We start from the raw sequence: 15461 nt of genomic DNA on the forward strand, positions 1-15461 counted from the left end.
TTAGTGTCCTAAGTTTTAGGTTGCTTTGTAGCAAAATCAAAGCAACAAATTGGCTCCAATCTCTTTGAAATTCTCTCCCTTGCTATTTTCATGCGTAACTTTATGTTAACGAGAGCTTCTCCATAGTCAATGAAGAAAGTGGAATTCATGGAGAATGGCTATTCTTTGCCTTGAATGCATTCTAAGAGAAGAGAAGAAGAAGACATTTTTAACATCAGGCCACAAGGCACAGCCCTCATGGGGTCAAGGTACGAGAGGAAATCAAGGTGTTGAAATAGTGAGGTAGTCCATCGTATCACCTTTGTCTTCTTTTGCGATTGTTGCTCCCAAGCAATGTTTTGGCGCAAACTACCTTCACCATTGGTTGAGTGAGGATAGAAAAGGCGGACATCCTACTGTTGAGGCTAAACTTCGACGAGCTTTGTGATGTTAGCGGCGGTGAATTTCTCCAGCCTAGCAACCTATTTTTTGGCTGCCGTCAAAGTCGTCGATGCTCGGAGGACCAATCATGGTGGCCGTTCGATCAAGTCCCACAGAACAACCAGAAAACGAGCGGGCGATGGTGGGCGGCAGTAGTAGCTGACGTGTCTCAAACAGTTCAGAGTTGCCCCCATGACATGAGCTGAGAAAAAGGTGACGAGTCGAGAAGACTTCTTGGAACGGGCGTATGAAATCACTCCGAATGCCGACGACTGTGAAGGTGGGGGGGAGAGGGAGCCGTTACCCAAGATAGAAACTGGCTGCTGGGAATGCCCTCTAAGGGGGGGGGGGAATGGGAGCCGTTAGATGGGGGGAGGGGATCGGACGGTGAGGAATGAAGATCCGTGCGGAAGGATTTGATTGGTGGCAGAAATTCAAAGAAGTCCTATATATATTCAAGTCATCGTCTTCATCGCCTTTATCCTCAGAAAAAGCTTTGAATCGCCATAGCCATAACCTCCGTCTGCTTTACCATCTCCATCTCCATTTCCTCTCATCCTTACCTCCAATGGCTGCCTCCGGTCGTGGTAAATCCTCCGGCTCCAAATCTGTCTCCCGTAGCTCCAAAGCTGGCCTCCAATTCCCCGTCGGTCGTATCGCTCGCTTCCTCAAAAATGGCAAATATGCCCAGCGCGTCGGTGCCGGTGCCCCCGTCTACCTCGCCGCTGTCCTCGAATACCTCGCCGCCGAGGTCCTCGAGCTCGCTGGCAACGCCGCTCGTGACAACAAGAAGAATCGTATCGTCCCTCGCCATATCCAGCTCGCTGTCCGCAACGATGAGGAGCTCAGCAAGCTGCTCGGGCAGGTGACCATTGCCAACGGAGGCGTCTTGCCCAACATCCATACGGTTTTGCTTCCCAAGAAGTCGGGATCCTCTGCCAAGACTGTGGAATCTGCAGCTTAGGTTGTTCTACTTCAGGCTTCAAGGTGTTTCTTAACACCACCATTTGTGGAAAACTATTGGACTCGTGAATTAGATGCTTAGTAGGCCATTTTTGGATTTGCTGAGTTGTTACGCCCGTTTTCGACTGTTAGGGTTCCGTAAGGGTTTCCTCTGGAAATTTCCACATACGAGATTCAGTTAAACGATCAGGATTACGACAGTGCAGGAAAATAGCACGATAGGTCAACTTTCTATGCGATATGGTTAGTCTTCTGTTGAAGGTCTGCTTCTAGCAATGTGGTATCCTTGTGGATAGGAACATGTATGCTTTGCAGGCTGAATACCTTGAGTTTCCAAACCTACAGAAAGTGGTAGGACCTATGTCGTGCTTTCAAGCAGAAGTGTGGTCAGTTGTTGGGGAAAGGCCTTTCTTTGTCGTAAATTCTTTCCCCTTGTATTCCGTTGATAATCTGGAGTTATTGATTTATGGCTTAGGGATACATCTTCATTTCTATCCACAGAATTTACTACGGTAGTTTGTTTCTCTATTAATGAAGACTCTTGTCTTTGTAATAAATCTGCTTTATTGACAGAATCAGCCATCTCTCTTTTAATTGAAAGTCTTTGGTCTGCAATCGTACCTCTGGACTGCTGCTTTTACTCCCAGTTAATCCTGAACGCACATCTACTTTCATTGCATTGCTGAAATTGCTTGTCTTTAATCCTTTCTTGCTTCAAAACGCTGCTTTGTGACTCCAGTGTACCTAAATTTTAATGAATGAAGCTGAATTAAGGAAGATTGATTGCAAGGATATGTATTACAGGTTTTGTTGTTTGATGATATTGACTCTAGGAAACATGCACAGGGAGAAATAGATCAAATACTCATTGCCTCTCCACTGTACCCATTTTTTTATTTTGACTTGCCATTTGTTAATATATGGATATCCTGGATTTGTTATTTTGATACAAAAACTGAAGATTTTGATTTCCAAAATCGTGGTATGTGTGTTATATCATTATTTTACAATCTGCCGGATGTTAGATGCACAAGTGAGACTTAAAAGCAGAGACCCAAGGATCAAGTGCCCACTCAAAGACACATCTCTCTCTCTCTCTCTCTCTCTCTCTCTCTCTCTCTCTCTTAGAGATGGAGATGGTACTTGAGTCAAACCATCGCAGTGCCTGAAATGCAAGAAGATAGGAGGCATACCTCATCGTTTTTAAAGTAAAGAATGCAGGAGTGGCCTGAGGTGTGCCATCCTCAATTCATGTTCATGTGTACTGATCTGTTTGAGCTACCTGCCATTGGAAATTATGCAGCAGTCCTGTCCTATACTGTTTCCATCTTGATCTCCCTCCTTGTTGTACATGTAATAGATGGTGATGTGAGCTAATTAGAGTTTGTTAGTCTCAGACTTGTATCTTTGTGACAATAAATATAGGGACTTGTATTGTTGAGCTAGGGTTGTCATCTCAAGAAGTTGACTCTTTGCAAAATGTTAGATTTACTAACTTGATAAATGTTGTTGGAGGGTCAATTGTGGACTAATCCTACCATATGCAAGAAACGTCTCCCTAGTATAGCCTCATACCCAAGGGTTGTTTTAGAAATCCATTATAACAAGACATACCTGATATATGAGATGATAGGTTTTGATTTTAATATCTTCAAGTATCCCTATGGGATGAGTTGTGCCTCCATTTGCCTTGAGTATACCTATGGGATGAGTTGTGCCTTCATTTGCTAATTTAACTATCAAGGAAGTACCCACTTGGTTGGGTCTTTTTAAAATTTTCCAGCATTGTTTTGTGATAATGCTAACATCTACTTTGTTGTTTAAGATTGCCGTAGCTTTTTAATCATGGAAGGAGTTGGGTAACATAGAAAGAGATGTGTTAGTGTCATCACTATCAAAGTATTGGCCCAATTTGTTAATTGGAACCCTTGGAAGGTCTTGGGAGATTCAACATTCTCACTAGTGGATTGGGGTGTTACTATTTGCCCATTCATTCAATTGTAAAGGTCACTTTAAATGGTTGAATTCCCTTAGAGCAATGTTGCAATAGGCATTACCTTTGTGGATAAAAATTAGGCTAAACACAATGGGCATAGTAGAGTGCCATCCTTGCCCTAAGACGAGGACACTCCTTAGTGGGATGATTTCCATTGCATACCCCACACCATATATTATCTCTTCGTGGAAATAGATGGGGATTACTAGGAGCCTCTTTTGATGCTTATATCTTTCATTGTTGGCTTAACTTGTTTAATAGATTGGTGGTGAACTCATCCATGTTTAGCACCTTGGGCATCATGCTTGCATTCTTAGTTGCTTCTAAGGTGCTTTTGAGGTTGAATCCTGTATTGTTTGGGACATCTTAAAGGAATCTGAGGATTTATCCTTTTGAGGCTTCTCCATCACATTATCCCCTAGGCATATCGTCGTCTTGTTGCATAGCTCGAATGAGGTGGGATTCATAGCAAAGAAATGATCATGCAGCTCAGCATCCCTTAGCCCTATGAGGAAGCGTGATTGAACCTACGCATCACTCATCCTCTCGTGGTGTTCACATTATGAGTTCAAATGTTTAATATTGGTGATATAGTCTCTTAAGGACTCTGTCTCCTGCTGCTTCATCTCATAAATCTGTTTACTCGGGCTCCACTTGGGATCATTGGGGGCAAACCCCACAATCAAAGATTTACGTAATGTGTCCTAATTTATTTTCTCCTCAGGGTTTAAGGCTCTGAAACCATTGTCTAGCTTAGCCATCAAGACTCAAGCCAAACGCATTGACCTTGCCAAGATCCCAGATCACCAAAGGTCTCACACATTTGCTCAAATCTCTCAACATGGGACATTGGGTCTCCTCTTACAAACTTGGTGACTAGCTTGCTCCTTGAGGGGTTGGTATCCCTTCTTGGAAAAGTTGGATGTAGCGTTGCAGCCCCCCTTCCTAGCGCTTGCACTAGGATTCTCATAGCTTTGTTTGTAAAGACCGTTTGCAATACAGGAGGAGGTTGTGGAATGGTGGCCCCTGTCCTATACAACATTAGTGGCCTTGATAAAGGGTTCCATGGATTTGATGGCACAAGATTGGGATGGGAGGATCTAGGACCACTAGGCCCTTGCATTGTGACCTGGGTTAGGTTGGGCCTAACAGGTTAAACTAGAGGTCCTCTAGGGAGTGTTATGCTTCTTGTAGGCATAGGCTTGTAAGGGACAGTTGGTTAGGGAACATCTCTCATGTTTTGTTAACAAGGAGGAATCATAGGGGCTTCTAAGGTGGAGGGTCTTAATTGCGGGCCTTCGAGGTTACTCCTTTGCTCCCTTTGTTCTAGCATTTGGGACCCTTGTGAGAATTTGGGTTCAAATCCATCCCTATAGGATTGCCTATCATCAAAGAATTGGTACGATGGGGATTGATTGCGAGTAGGTATTGTGGGACTTAGTTCCTTGAGTATTGCTTGTGATATCGATGGTTGGGTTGGAATTTGAGGCTCTATTATTGCCCTATTGAAAAAGGTTTCCCTTAATCTAGCTGTTGCTGTAGATGGGGTAGAAGAGTGGAGATCATTGGGGATGGAGTTTAGAGCGACTGAGGTTCTAACATTAGAAGGTTCACCCATGTCTCCGTCCTGACTCATGGACTCTTCCAAGTTGGATAATTCACCTAGCGGTGGTTCTTGCAAGGAGTGAAAAAGGACTTTTGAGCTTGTTGACCTTGAGGATGCCAAGCTAGATATGGAGGTCAACAAGATTGTATATGAGACATTGTCTTCAAGCTCAGGACTATTCCTAATCTCAAGATCATGTGTTCATTGGTGCTATTGAGGCCTCAATTCTAGGTTGTGTCCACCTCAACGTGGGGTCAAGGGGCGACAAAATGGGGTTTATTTCATTGCAATGTGCATGCAAATTTCATCATTTATTGATAGTATGGGTCCTTATTTTCATGTGATATAGTACACTTATATCCTTGCTTTTTTCTTTTTTAAAATAAAAGAGCTAACCCCTCCAGAGGAGGGTTAAGGGGCTACAACATTGGACAGAGGGATATGGCTATAGTGCCAGACAGAGGTCTATCAATCCAAACCTTCCCATGATATTGAAAAAAGTTTCCCTTAATCTAGCTGCTGTTGTAGATGGGGTAGAAGAGTGGAGATCATTGGGGATGGAGTTTAGAGCAACTGAGGTTCTAACATTAGAAGGTTCACCCATGTCTCCGTCCTAACTCATGGACTCTTCCAAGTTGGATAATTCACCTAGCGGTGGTTCTTGTAAGGAGTGAAAAAGAACTTTTGAGCTTGTTGACCCTGAGGATGCCAAGGTAGATATGGAGGTCAACAAGATTGTATATGAGGCATTGTCTTCAAGCTCAGGGTGAGCTTGTAGGACCATTCCTAATCTCAAGATCATGTGTTCGTTGGTGTTGTTGAGGCCTCAATTCGAGGTTGAGTCCACCTCAACATGGGGTCAAGGGGCGGCAAAATGGGGTTTATTTCATTACAATGTGCATGCAAATTTCATCATTTATTGATAGTATGGGTCCCTATTTTCAGGTGATATAGTACACTTATATCCTTGCTTTTTTCTTTTTTTAAATAAAAAGAGCTAACCCCTCAGGAGGAGGGTCAAGGGGCTACAACATTGGATGAAGGGATACGGCTATAGCACCAGACGGAGGGATACAACTATAGCATCGGACGGAGGGATACAGCTATAGCATCGAACGGAGGGACAACCGGCTATAGCACCGGGTCAACCCTCATGTTAGATAATAAATTTGGTAGGTGGGTTAGGTGGCTAACACGTGTTAGTCTCAGGGGATAGGGAGCTATAGCATCGAATTGGGGGGATAGAGCTATAGCATTGGTGGGGCGATAGCACTACAACACCAACCCGGGGGGATAGGACTATAGCACCGACCTTGGGAGATAGAACTCCTAATCCAGCTAAGTGGTTTTTGATGATTTTGAAGTTTCTGTTCATGGATTTTTGTGATAGGGGGATGCTAAACCACCTAATCAAGGATGTCCATTTCACGAGCGACCGGGAATGAGCCAAAGTCTAAATTGAGCAATTGGGCAATGAAAATTTTGTATCTAAATTTGTTTCATGATAACTAATAAAAGATAAAAAATATTCCCATGTATTGCTAGAGCATGGACAAGCACATGTTTAACAGTGGAAGAAAGCTCCAAGTTAAAAGTATTCACCCAAAAGCATTGAAAGGTGCTTACTTTACATTGTGTACAAGGAAAGATACATTTGATATTGATAGTGCATCCTACATACGAAATCACTTGCACAACATTATGCAAAATCTCTTCCACTAAAAGAAAGCTCTACTATACATTTTGGTTTGACATTGTAGGTACAAAATCTTTAGCAATGATCTGCAAAAATTATTCCACTAAAAAAAAGCTTTTACTCTAGATCCCTTGCAATAAAAACAAAACTTTTTATTTATGTATAATTTGTCCTTTTTGGTACTTGAAATGAGCTCAAAAGGGCCAAAAACCCTAGAAACGACTGTAAACGTGGGTACCTTTCAATGATGTTTCAAAACCCTCTCTGAAGAAGAAGCGCATTGGTGCAGGCTGCTTTGGCTAGAAATGTATGAACTTCTTCTCCAGAGGGGGTTTTGAGAAATCACCAAAATCTACCCATGTTTATAAAGGTTTTGCGGCCTTCTAGGCTTATTTTTAGTGCCAAAAAGGCCAAAATATGCATAAATAAAAAGTTTTGTTTTAATTGCAATGGATTTAGAGAGTATATGTGTATATATATTTACTTATTTATTTATTTATTTATTCATTCATTCACTCATTTATTTATTTATTTTAAATCTCATATGCAATCCTAGATATCCCAACCCCGGTGTGGGGGCTGCTTTGGCTAGAAACGTATGAACTTCTTCTCCAGAGGGGGTTTTGAGAAATCACCAAAAGCTACCCATGTTTATAAAGGTTTTGGGGCCTTCTGGCCTTATTTCTAGTGCCAAAAAGGCCAAAATATGCATAAATAAAAAGTTTGTTTTAATTTGTCCCTCAAGCAGCTCCTGGATTGTTGCAATGTGTTTGCACGAGAGAAGGAGGGAAAGGGGAGAGGGGAAAAGAGGGGGGGAAAGGGAAGCAGAAGAGGGGAATGAAGGGGTATAGAGTGGCAAACTCAAAGGCACTACAAAGAAAACAAGAGAACACCCAAAAACACTCTTGGAAGAGAAGAGGGATCTTGTATTCCAAACTTGTGAATCCAACAACTAAAGACCAAAGTCAACTATTTGGGCTTTAATACATGCCACCTTTGAAGGGAGGGCGAACCCTATTTCCTTTATACCACTCTCTTTCATCATTCATTTATTATAATCATCTTGGGCCTATTTGTAGCTCTAAGGCACAATGCTAGCTCTATGGACTTGCCAATATCCACCATCGAATGACGTTGCCAACTCGTGTAGTTAACAACATCCCATAACTATATGTACACGTGCATATGTGAATGTGTATGTGTGGTGTGAGTGTGTATGCATTAGGAAAAGATGGAGCTCATTTTGGGGCTTTTTAGGTTAGACAAAAAATAGATATCCTCCAATGGGAGAGAGGCCAACGTTACTTTGGAAATGCTTTTCTTTTTTCAAAAAAATATACTTTACTCTCTAGAGATGCTCGACACACTGACATTTTAAGTTCTCGCTCTTGTTTTCTAGTGTGTCATAAATGCTACACCAAATCTCGAAATAGATAAACTGACATATTGAAGTTCGCACTCGAGCGTTTTTTAGTGTGTCATAAATGTCTTCCTGAAGAGGTCAAAATAGCCAAAACAAGTGCCTCATAGAAATATGCTTAAGAAATTTGGGCACTTGGCCCTAGGTCAAGTGCCCAAATCGCTTTCTTAAGCACACTTTTGTCAGGCACCTATTTTGGCTATTTTGACCCCTCCAAGAGGCCAAATTTAGTGATTCAAAAGTCATTTTGGGGGGGTTTTTGCCTACTCCAAACACAATGGTGATGCCAAACCACCAAACTCCACACCAAAATAGTTGAAAACTATTTGGGCCCTTGGCCATAACATGACACACTAAAAAATACTCGAGTGCGAACTTCAAAATGTCAGTTCATCTTGTTCGAAATTTATATCTCCAAGTAAATGCTCGACCATATAAATTTGTGCTTCTCACTCTAGAACTCTTTAATTTTTAGCCAAGAAAATTAGAAAATCATGAAATTCTTATAGGGCCCCAAAATGAGCTTTGATTTTTCCTAACTTGTATGTGTATGTATGTGTACATGTGAGCATGCATGTGTGTTTTTGTGTGCATGTATACATGTGTGGATATGTGTGTTGTATATGCATATACATGTGTATACGTTGGGCCGTTGGTAGTCCAAGAGTCCAAAGAGTGGTAATCCAAGAGTCTAGGGGTGGTAGTCCAAGAGCATGTGATAGTCTAAAAGCCCAAGGGAAGGGTGGTAGTCGAAGCGCCCGTGGTAGTCTAAGAGTCCAAGGATGGTAGTCATCACACCCCATGATAGTCTAAGAGTCTAAGAGCTTGTGGTAGTTTATGAGTCCTTAAAAGTCCAAGAGTCCAAGGGTGGTAATCGAAGAGCTAGTGATAGTTCAAGAGTTTGAGGGCTCTTCAAGGGTGGCACGTGGCAACATTTCATAAGCACTTCTTCTGTAAGCTACCATGTGTAAAACCATCCTTGTTAATTTATTTTTTGTGTGAGGGTAATAGGTAGAAAGATAAGAACCAAAGAGAGGGCATAAATGATATAGTTATGTGAGACTTGCTCTATTAGAGTGTGTGCAAGATCAACTAATCCATTACTCACAAACCAATTTAGCTTTAGCGAATTCGAAAAGGAGAATAACACGTTTAGGTCTTGATTAAAGTGGATTAAAGTGGATTTGGTTGTGAGATTGCCTATTCAAATATTTCTTTCTAGCACTTAAGAAAAATCCTATTTACTACGATTACTCAGGTGCTTACTTACTTTAGCAAATTTGGGAATGAGAGAAGCATGTTTAGATCTTGATTAAAGTGGCTTTAGTTGTGAGATTGCCTATTCCAAGATTTCTTTCTAGCACATAAGAAAAAGCCTATTTAATATGTAATGGCATAACTTAAGTCAAGATGGGCGATTACTGAGGGGCTTACTTAGTGACAAGTTATGTTGTTTTTTGTGGATTAGTTGCAAGACTTTTTTGGATTGAAGCGAATGTGGATTTTAATTTGCAAGTGTGTAGTGATGCCCCTTTGGGATGATGTTCTAAGTAAAATTTTCATGCGTGATAGAATGCTTATGGATAAAGCCCTCTTGAAAGAAGAATCAAAAGAAGCTTCATATGCTATGCTTGACGATAAAGTCCTCAGCTCGGATGGTTTGCATGTGGTTTTTTAAAAGCAATTTTGGTCAATTACTAGTAAAGATTGTATTGAGATCCTCGATGCCTGGCTTGAAAGCAAAACTCTTTTTGGATACTAAACTCGGATCAATATAATTCCTACCAAATATTTGAGACTATTTATAAGGTTAAGCAAATCTTATAAAATCTTAGCCAAATCCTTTGTTCTCAAGCAATATAGGCCCCCTTGTTTTTGTTGAATAAAGAACTATAGAAGTCTTGTGACCCTTGTTTATGTTGAATAAAGACCTATAGAAGTTTGGTGACCATTTTTTATTGCACTTCGATCTCAAATTTCTTGCTTTGTTTAGGGGACACATTGGTCAACACGATCACTTGATGGAGCAGCAATCGTAATCACGAATGGAGGAAGGGCATGGGCATTCATGGCAAGCTACACAAGTTATTCAAATAGGTGCTTGCTAGAACAACTCCTTATTATCATCGAAATCATGATCAAATCAATCAAGAAATAAGAGCTTCAAAAAGTGGAAGCCCTAGGTTATATTCTTAACTTGCAATTTTGCAAATGGTAGAAATGTTTTATTTATTGATTTGGAGGAGATAGAGCATTGGATGATTAACATTGCATCCAACGTTGGCTGGGCCAATGATTTATCCCATCTTAGGAAAGACTCAATGGGGTATAATCAAATGAGATACCAACAACAATCTATGATTGATTTATCAGGGTAGATTCTATCCTCATTTGGAAATTAAGGTTCATGATGATGTAGAGTAGCCAAATTCTTCAATGGCTCATTGGCTCTTTTGCATGACAAATTGATAAGCCCTTTTTCTCCATTGACACAAGATGCATTCTTTGTGGATCCACTAGAGAAATTGCATTAAATATTTTTTAGTCATGCCCTATGGTTAGAAGAAGGTTATCTTAGTTTTAACTTCAATCGAAAGAGCAAATACCAAATATGGTGATCTAAGCATTTTTTCCTTGTTGGCTATAATGTTGCATTTGCTAAGGGTAAGTAATGGCAAAAACCCCCTTTTTGCAACATAATAAAATGTCAAGAGCACCATCTCCCTTATGATGGAGAAAAAAGGAACCAAATCATGCCTTTTGTTAAGAAGCCTCAAGTTACTTACTTTTAGAGGCATGCATGAACCTTGATCTTGAAGCCTTGATCACCAGATGTGGTGATTTTTACAAAATCTTCACCAACACTATAAAGCTTTTTTTCATTTATAATTTGAAAAGTTATACCTCCTCGAATACAAATATGGCTGACAATAGAGTTACACATCAAAATTCTAGCATTGTCTTTACCTATTGAAATCACCCAAGCTAAATTAGCCATAGTGTCCTCAATAGATTCTCATAAAAAACCCTCTTGTGTCTATTGCAGCTCCATGGATCATTTTACCTAAGTCTTTTATCATAGTCTCATATAAGCAAATCTATAAATAACAAACACCTAAACTTGAAGTATTATGGTTCGAGTGTTGAGATATCGAGCTCCACTCGTGATATGCTAGGGTGACCATTGTGCATTTATGTCACTGACTTGTTAGCTGCAGATGCGGTTGGTACACCACCCATGAATAATAGCTGGATGACAGCTGTCCTTATGTACTCTAGTTTGTGGCTCAGTTAGTATGCCACCTTAGTTAGCTGAGTTTGGTTTGAGACCCACATATAGGGTTCTTCTATTTCTTTGTACTAGAGTTCTTTTGGCTTTCACAACTAAGAAGAGGAAAACTGTTTTTAGCCTCCATCTTTGTGTGTATTCCCCCATTGTGTATGTGAGAAAGCCGCAAGTGAGACTCCTTCCTTCTCTCCCACTATCTTCACATGGTATCAAAGCCTGGTTCATGGTAAGGAGCTCAAGAAAGCAAACCAAGTTCACGGTGTCCTGGTAAGAGGACCAGTGTTGCTTCCTTTTTCGAGTTTGGGAGCAAATCTTTGCAGGTAGCACAGCCAGAAAGTGCAAGAGTGCATTGTCTCAAATTGAGACGCCCTTCGCGGTGTGGCGAGAGGGTAGTATATGCTACGGGAAGGGGACGCAGCACTTGGTGACTTTATTTTTCTGATTCGAGGCCATTTCAGGGCCCATTTTGAAGGCGGAAGTTCTCCGCAAGCACTGAGAAAAAGGCCCTGGTTTTGTTGTGACCACTGCTCTGCAGGTCAGTGAAAAGTTGCTGTAGAAATTGCATCATATGCCTGTGCGCAAAGATATTGGGAGTTACAGAATCATCCTTATTGCCTGTTGATGCAAAATCGTCACTAAGAAGTGACTGTGTGGTCAAATACCACTTTTGTCAGTTTTGCAAATTTGCCCTTGTGAGGCAGAAGTTGTGTTTTTTGCAATGACAGAATATTTTGCAGTGTTCTGTAATGGCATCTAATTCTCTTTCATAGATTGTCACTGAAAAGCTTGACAAGAACAATTTTTAAGCATGGAAGTTTAGAATGACGAATTTCCTTATGGGAAAAGGCTTTGGGAGTTCATTACAGGAAATGCAGAAGAACCAGTTCTTCCTAATGTTCCCAATCAACAGGAAATGCATGCATTTAAAGGATGGCATGAGAGAGCGAGAAAAGTTATGTACTGGCTGTCTATCAGTATTTCAGATTCTATGATTATGCATATTCAGGATGCAAGTACACCAAAGGAGGCATGGGATACTTTGACAAAAATGTACAGCACAAATACGCAAGCCAGGAAAATGCAGCTCAAGCAGGAGTTGCACAATGTGCAGAGAGAAAATATGAGCATCAATGACTACCACATGAAGGTGAAGAAAATTGCAGATGCACTTGCTTCCATTGGGTCGCCAGTGGAAGATGATGATTTAGTTTATGTGACCTTGAATGGTCTAGGAAAGGATTATGCATAGTTTCAGACATCCATTGCCGTCCGTGAAAAATTTCTTGATTTTGAGGAGTTGTTTGCTCTTCTAATTTCTGAAGAGCAGAGAGATGGTGGTGCATCTTCTTCAAGAGGAACTTCAAAAGAACCTGTCTTCTACTCAAATGCTAGAAGAGGTAGAGGCAGAGTTAGAGGAGGCCAATCTAGAGGCCGTGGTAGAAATCAGAATATGCAGCAAACTCAAGAAAACCAGTCCTATGGAGGAGGACGTGGTAACTCTAGAGGCAGGGGGAGCCAAAGAGGTCGTGGTGGATGGCAGAGAGGCCAAAATGCAAACAGCAATGTTGAAGGCTACTATTGTGGTAAAATGGGTCATATGGCTAAAGACTGCTACAAAAAGCAGAATGACGTTATGAATGGAAAATTGTAGTAAGGCAATGATGCATCCTCTAGTAGATAGGGTGATGATAGAAATGAGCATTTGTTTATGGTGCAACACATGACCAATTCTATGACAAGTGTAGAAGAAAGCAATGATGTGTGGTATGTTGACTCAAGTGCATCAAACCCCATGACAGGTCATGCAGAATGGATGCAGGATGCAAGGAAAATGGAAAAACCAAGATTTGTGGAGACTGGTGATGATACTACACATCCTATTGTACAGATTGGTGAAATTCCTTTGTCTATGCAGGATGGGAAAAAGAAATACCTGTCTAATGTATTTCATGTCCCGAATATCACCAAGAACCTGGTTTCTGTTGGTCAAATGGTTGGGCAGGGCTTGCAGGTCAGATTTAATCCTCATGGATGCTTTGTTGAGGATATGAAAAATAACGATCGCTTGATAGCAAAAGGAAAGAAGAAGGGCAATATGTTCACGTTGGATGCAAACATGCCTGAATTGAGTGCAGCAATGTTTGCACATGGGACCGGTGTAGTTGCAGATATTGATATCTAGCATAAACGCATTGGTCATGTTAGTGTATAGCAACTTAAATCAATGCAGGCCCAAAATATTTTGCAGGATTGCCTAAATTCAAGGTTGTAGAAATGCATAAGGTATGTGAAGCCTGTCAATTGGAAAATAGGCTTCCTAGACATGTTCAAGAGAGTAAGAAGCCATTGGAATTAATCCACTCTAATGTATGGACTACTAAAGTTGCATCTATTAGAGGCTGTCATTATTTTGTCACTTTTATTGATGACTACAGCAGAAAAGTTTGGGCGTATTTTATGAAAAAGAAAGTGAAGTGTTTGGGCATTTCAAAGCTTTTAAAGCTATGGTTAAAAAAGAAACAGGCCTGTAAATAAAATGCCTAAGGTCAGATGGAGGGGGAGAGTACCTCTCAAATGAGTTTGCAAGGTTCCTGCAGGAGCATGGCATAAAGTAGCAATATTCATGCAGTCATACCCCACAGCAAAATGGACTTGCAGAAAGGAAAAACAGGCATATTGGAGAGGTATCTCGGGCCATGCTAAATGAAAAAGACCCACCAGATTATTATTGGGCTAAAGCAGTTGCTACAACAGTTTACATAATGAACAGGACTCTCACTGCAGCAATACATGGCATGATGCCAGAGGAGATGTATACTGGTAGGAAACTAGATATTTCTCATTTGAAAATTTTTGGTTGCATTGCCTATGTTCATGTGCCAGATGAGTTGAGGTCCAAGTTGGATCCAAAAGCTAAGAAGTGCATCTTTATTGGTTATTCTTTGTAGCAGAAAGGGTATAGATGCTATAACCCTTCTACTCGTAAGTTTATAGTGAGCAAAGATGTTGTTTTTGATGAGATGAGCAGCTAGTATAAACCAATAAATGTGATTGATGATGTAGATGCACAAAATGGTAATGCTACACAGAATTCATAGCAGCAATCACAAAATATTAGTGGACCTGCAGTGTCCTCTAGCAGTGGTTCACATACTTCGCCATGGACAGGCAGATTGAGATCAAGAGAATCTCCTCAAAGCAATGCAGATGGTGGTATGCAGGTATCATGAAAAGGAAAAGAGAAGGTAGATCAGTCCATGTTTGATGTGAATGCAGGTCACTCTTATGTCGATGGTGAATCCAATGGCTCAGAACAAAGCATCAATGATGAGTTGGGTATTCCTTCTATTGTTACACCTGGAGTAAGGAAGACCAGGGATGTTTTGAGAGCACCTGGAAGTGAGCCTATTTTGCGCAGGTCTACCAGAGCTAGGTATCCTGTGGATAGGCTGAAATATGATGGATTTATAGCCATTCACTATGCCTATATGGTCAAAGTGATACATGAACTAGAACCCACTTCTTTTGAGCAAGCCATGGGAAAAGAAAAATGGGAGAAAGCCATGGATGAAGAAATGGATGCCTTGGAAGAAAATGCTACATGGGAATTGGTGCCTTTGCCTAAAGACAAGAATGCAATTGGTTGTAAGTGGGTTTATAAGGTGAAGCACAATGCAGATGGTTCTGTGAATAGATACAAGGCAAGATTAGTTGTCAAGGGGTATGCACAGACATATGGCATTGATTATGAAGAAACATTCAGTCCGGTTGCAAGGATGGCAACCATAAGAGCAGTCATTGCTATGGCTACATCAAACGGATGGTTTTTACATCATATGGATGTAAAGAATGCCTTCTTGCATGGTGATTTGCAAGAAGAGGTCTTTACGGAGCAACCACCAGGTTATGTTCATGCTATTCATCCTGAGTTTGTTTGCAGGTTGAAGAAAGCCTTGTATGGCTTGAAGTAAGCACCTAGAGCATGGTCTGACAAGATAGGATAGTATCTTGTCACTATTGGCTTTCAGATTTCCAAGGCAGATTTCTCACTTTATGTGAGAAGAACAGAGA

General features: G+C 40.9%; 1 pseudogene; it reads left to right on the plus strand.

Annotated features, from left to right (window-relative positions):
- The first annotated feature begins 914 nt into the window (after positions 1-914).
- LOC147884695 (histone H2AX pseudogene) lies at positions 915-1480 on the plus strand (annotated as a pseudogene).
- The last annotated feature ends 13981 nt before the right edge of the window (positions 1481-15461 follow it).

This window comes from Dipteris shenzhenensis, chromosome 26, assembly GCF_047967505.1.
Source record: "Dipteris shenzhenensis isolate YYH24624 ecotype China chromosome 26, Dip_SZ_1.0, whole genome shotgun sequence".
NCBI lineage: Eukaryota > Viridiplantae > Streptophyta > Polypodiopsida > Gleicheniales > Dipteridaceae > Dipteris > Dipteris shenzhenensis.